We start from the raw sequence: 5,959 nt of genomic DNA, 5'->3' as shown, positions 1-5,959 counted from the left end.
ATGAAGACCGGCGCCAAGTTCATCGCTCTCCACCATGGAGGGCCGGCGGGGCCTTCCCACCGCGTGTGGCTCTTCGTCTTCGTCTTCGTCCTCTTCTTCACCTTCACCTTCGTCTTCACCCTCTTCACCACCAGGGACGCCGCCGGCCGAGAATTCCAAATCCAGCCTCCCCAACTCCGTCTTCGACGTGCTTCTCCACTACGCCGCCCTCAACGCCTCCTCCACCGGCCGCATGTCCGCCGACGAGATGAACACCGTCGCCGCCGTTCTCCGCCGCTGCACCGCCTCCTGCAACCTCCTCGTCTTCGGGCTCAGCCACAAAACCCTACTGTGGAATTCCCTCAACCACAACGGCCGCACCGTGTTCGTTAGCGACAGCGCGTACCTGGTGTCGAAATTGGAGGAGAAGCAGTCGTCGATTGAGGCGTACGACGTCCAATTCACGACGAAGGTAAGCGAATTGTACGATCTGATTTAGTATTCAATAGGTGGGGAGTGCCGGCCGGTGCAGAATCTCCTCTTCTCCGATTGCAAATTGGTCGTCAACGACCTGCCTAACCACCTGTATGACATCGCTTGGGATGTGATCCTGGTCGACAGGCCGAGGGGGTACTTCGGAGCGGCGCTGGGGCGGATGTCGGTGATTTTCACAGCCATAGTGAGAGGGGCGGCGCGGCGAAGACGCACGTGTTTGTGCATGAATTCTTCGGGAGGTGGAGAGGGATTGCAGCGAGGAATTCCTGTGTGCGGAGAATTTGGTGGAAACGAAAGATTTGTTGGGGCATTTCGTCATTGGAAAATTTGAGGATAATAGAAATAGGTTGGATTCTGCTCAATTTCTCCCAATTAGTGACGGATTTGTTCCGTTGCTAATTCCGTCGCTAAATTTGTTGTGTTATTTAACGGCTAAATTTGGTCAAATTGGGATTAAAAACGTTGATCGTTAAAATTAGACGGAATAGTTAACTTTGGACCGATTGTGATCCGACTTGAAATGTTTGGGATCCAAAAATTAAAAAGATAATGTCTATGACCAAAATCGTAAAATGACATATTTTTAAGACCAATTTTCGCCATTACTCTAAAAAAATACATATGTTAATTCAAATATATAGTAGAAAAGAAGAAAAGAAGAAACAAATTGACTTGAAAGATATGGTTGTTCTATTCGTGTAGCCAATTTGATTTCCCTTATAAGGGCATCCACAATAGGACGCCCGATGGCACGCCCGATGCGTGCCATCGTCCGCGCCCTACGCCCACGCCCGATGCATCGTCCGCGGTTGAAGCGCGGACGATGAACCGCGGACGATGGCCTATCGTCCGAGCCATTGTGGGCTCGGCGGACGATGGACGCGGACGATAGGCCATCGTCCGCGCCATTGGGCGCCCCATTGCGGGATCGGGGGACGATGGTCGTGGACGATGCCACGGGTTTTTAATTTTTTTTCTATTTAAACCTCGTTTCTCATTCACTTGTTCATACGAACATCTCGCCTCTCTCATTTCGCTCCTCTCTCACATTTCTACCTATCTCACATACCAAAATGAACCACGACGATGACACCACTAGTTCTAGCTCCTCGGAGTCGGGTAGTTCGCACTCGGAGACCTCGACAGCCTTAGATGCAGCCGTTGAAGAGGCCATGGTGGAATGCTTACTAGAACTGCAGCGCAAGGAGACGGCGGCGGAGCAGATCCGCAGGCCTATTCGACGTCGGACGTCTGTCCGACGCGACCACGCGGCAGCTCACCAACGTCTGGTTGAAGATTTGCCGATCAACCACGGTGGGGACCGACTGTTTTTCGCCGGCGGTTTAGAATGCCGTGTTACCTATTTCTCAGCATTGTCCGGGCGTTGTCATCACGTGATGAATACTTCACGTATCGGGATGACGGCATCGGCAGACCCGGCCTTACACAGTTGCAAAAGTGCACGGCTGCACTTCGTCAGTTGGCATACGGCACCACGACGGACATTTTCGACGAGTACCTCCACATCGGGGAGACAACAGACCGGGAGTGCTTGAAGAGATTTTGTAGGGGAGTTGTGGAGGCCTACGACGACACATATTTGCGCAAGCCGACTGCCGATGATTGCCTGGGCCTGATGAAGATGCACGAGACGGCACACGGCTTTCCTGGGATGCTAGGGAGCATCGATTGTATGCACTGGGAGTGGAAGAATTGTCCGACGGCGTGGAGAGGCCAATTCACTAGTGGATATAAGGGCAGTCACCCGACTTTGATCCTCAAAGCCGTCGCTGACCATCGGCTCTGGATCTGGCATGCGTACTTCGGCGTAGCCGGGTCGAACAACGACATCAACGTCCTCAACTCCTCTACCCTCTTTGCCGAGCAATGCAACGGCCCGACCATCGAGTTCACTGCTAACAGGCGCCGATACCACATGAGGTACTACTTGGCCGATGACATATACCCACGGTGGCCTGTTTTTCTGAAGACGATCAGCTGCCCAATGGGTGAGAAGAGAGTTTTATTTGCGCAAAGGCAGGAGTCGGCGCGGAAGGATGTCGAGCGGGCATTTGGTGTGCTCCGATCACGGTGGGCCGTTGTGAGAGGGCCGGCTCGTCTTTGGTTCAAGGAAATCATCGCCGACGTCATGTATGCGTGCATTATCATGCACAACATGATAGTCGAGCATGAAGGTGGGAGCATCACCGAGTGGAACGATGATGACGGTGCATCTAGCTCGTCCAGCACGGCGACCGAGCCCCCCGCTAGAGGATTGCCGTCGGGCTTCGACGAGGTTCTAGCTAGACAGGCCTCAATGCGCAACCAACAAGACCATGCGCAACTCATGAACGACATGATTGAAGAAGTGTGGGCCCGTAACCTCCGTCGTTGAGTTTGCGTATTCTTTTTAATTCGTATTGTAATGTATTAATTTTTATATATGAAATAAAGTTTTTTCCCAATTTTTTGTTATTTAAATATTCAAATAAAATAAAATGCATAGGGCGAGCCTTAGGGCGACCCATTGCAGGTGGGGGGTAGGAAGATAAAACTGCTGACGTGGCGCGCCATAGGACGCGCCTTAGGGCTCCCCATTGTGGATGCCCTTATATGCTATAGTCACCACTCATAGTATTTTGTTCAATTATTTGAATCTTTTTCGAAAAATGTATAAATGAAGAATTCACTTATTAAGTACAGTTACTGAAGATAAAAGGATGTACATTCAATGTGGATGGAGGCAGCGCGACGATTTCTTTAAAGTTAAAAGCAAAATTGTTTTAATTTTTTTGTAATTATCAAATACCCATATATGTGAAGAGGTTACGAGGTGCGTAGGTGTCGTTCAAGTGAGGATATATCCTACTGGCAGGATAAAGATCCTAACTAAGCCTAGACCTCGTCTTCAAAGATTCCTCAACCCACTTCTACTGATCAGTATAGTGGAGGTAAGGGTCGAATCCCACAGAGATGGTGCGTTTAAACTACTGCGGTGATGTTTTGGAGGGTTGGTTAGCTACCACGCTCGGGTTGAGTTTCTACCTAGGCGAGTAATTAAAGGGTGGCGTCCTACTGACTAGGATGGGGGAGCAGATCATGAAATGCAACTGTGTACGTGGAAATGAGGGGACATGGTGTAACAGAAATTGTTTGGAAAGGACGGTATTTCTATTTTTGGCTAAACAGAATATTCAGAGTGTAGTGGAGGTAGTGGTGACTAGGCTGACAGATCTGCAGGTACAACCAGAGGTGAAGGACAAAAGAAAGCAAAAGTAAATAAAAGTAAGGTGGTCCCCAATCTGGATGTAGACATCGTCTTCTCCAACAACACAACTTAAACTCAGATAACAATTCCAGATCCAACCCGGCAAACGCAGATTAACAACTCGCGAACACAGATCTAAAACTAAGAAATCAAATCTGAAATCAAACGCTGAAACTGGACTTCTGCATGCTGGTCAACATGAAAGATCGATTCAGAAAATAAAACGAAACCTTGCATGCAACGATCTACTTCCAGATCAAATAGTACATGTTTACCTATCCTAAAGAAATTTGTTACGTAACAGAATTTAGAGATTTAGCACTTAAAACACCGAGAAATCTTAGATCTAAGCTAACTAGACAAGGAAAGAAAAGAACACTACAATGAACGAAACGGAAATCAACTTCATAGCATTAACACGTTCGGATATCCAAAGCAAGCATTTCAAAACAACAAAATCCCAAAATGTAACAGAAATCCAACGTAAAGACGGAGAACTAATTAAACTACGAAAGCAATTTAAAGATTGTTTGCCACTCCGGGCGATAAAATCTCTGACTGGAACTACGATCTAGCTAACTGGAACGGACGATGACTGGAACTCGGGAACATTCTGAACGTCAGGTGATCATGGCTCGGCGAGGCAAGAAGTGGACACGGCTGAAAGACTGAAATTACCGAGAGAACTCTCTACCTAAAGATGATGGTGAATTGAAGTCTATCTCCCCCCGGCTTCTCCTTCTCTCTCCAACTTGGCTACCTTTTATAGGGAGGCTACCCTTGATTTTAGGGTAAATCCTCGCTGCAATTTGACTTCTTTGCCCTTAATTGTGGGTAATCCGTCCCAGCTATCCGTCTTCTTCATCTCAAGCCGTTTTAGCACGTATACGGATCAGTATGAGACCATGCTGGCGCTTTTTCTACCCGAACACTCCGGAACTTCCCTACTGGCCAGAACACTTATCCTGCACACTTTGAGCAACTGCTTTGCAAATATAATCATTTAAACCTGTCATACTGACCAGTAACCGAGGCCTAGAATACGACTTATCAAACTGCTCACACTTACCACATGCTTGCCCTCAAGCGTGAAGAACAAACAAAAAGCAATAAGTCGCATTCTAGCCTGGTTACTTCCCTGCCCGACTCTACCTAAAACTGGACTCTAGACTACAACGACGAAGAAAAAAAGAAAACACAAACACAAACACAGAAATACATAAAACACTAACAGATTGGGCTACATTTTCAACCATCCCTCCCCTCGGGATCAGGTGCAATCCGGCCTTAGACAGCCTTGAACTTCTGCCGCCCCCCTCTTTCTCTCCCAGTCAGTACATCTGCTTGTCAAGATCGCCCACACTCTCGGTCAACCACTAGGTTCACTCAGTCACTCGCACCTCACCAGGAACGTTAGGACTGAATTCTCTCATCATGCTCAACCACAATTGCTTTGGACTTAGATCTCACGTGCAGCTACTGAAGGACTTTAAGGCTTGTAACGGGGCTGTTGGGTTGTAGTGTTTTGGGTAGATGTTCCTAAGGCTCTAAGGTTCAAAAACTTCTATTTAATTTATGAAGGGGGATTGTGTGCATCAGGCTTCTGATCAGTTGCTTTTCTTAGCTGGTGCTTCTGGCTTGAGTTTCCAACTGGTTAGTAGGCTTCTTGTGGCTTCGCCACCCTTATTCCTTCATTTTTTTGTGTGGTCAAATCTCTGACCATTTTCTTCTTTTCTTTCTTTCTTCCTCTCTTTTTTTTTTTTTTTTTTCGTGGCTTTGCCACCCTTATCCCTTCCTTTTTTTGGACCTGGAATGTCTCCCTGGTCGATTTTCTTCTAACTTTCCTGCCCAGCTGGTTTCTGCTTTTTTCACACTTCTTCCTAGCCAGTAAGCTCCATTTGTTTCATGCCTTACACACAGTCCCAGGGGCTAGGGGTGTTTATCTGGGTATAAAAGGTTAAGAAAAAAGGGTTCTAAAGGTGGTGGTTTTCTTTTTTCTTTTTTTTTTTTTTTTTTTTTTTTATGGGGGGGTTCCTACTGCCTTCAGTATTTGCTACCCGTGATCACTTCACCCTAGGCAAATTGTGGCAGCCTCCCTTTTCTTTAAGTGTATGTGGAAAGTGGTTCCACTTTAAGGCTTATAACTCACATTTTAGAGGGCTTTCGTGTTTGGCTCTAAGTGTGGGCCTTTCTCTCATACTCACATCATCCATACTG

At 47.3% G+C, this 5,959-nt stretch overlaps 1 pseudogene; it reads left to right on the top strand.

Moving 5' to 3' along the window:
* On the top strand, positions 1–947 carry LOC121764327 (annotated as a pseudogene).
* The last annotated feature ends 5,012 nt before the right edge of the window (positions 948–5,959 follow it).

The sequence above is a fragment of the Salvia splendens genome, chromosome 14, assembly GCF_004379255.2.
Source record: "Salvia splendens isolate huo1 chromosome 14, SspV2, whole genome shotgun sequence".
Lineage (NCBI taxonomy): Eukaryota > Viridiplantae > Streptophyta > Magnoliopsida > Lamiales > Lamiaceae > Salvia > Salvia splendens.
The sequence above is the reverse complement of the archived record's forward strand: the minus strand, read 5'-3'. Positions and strand labels throughout refer to the sequence as shown.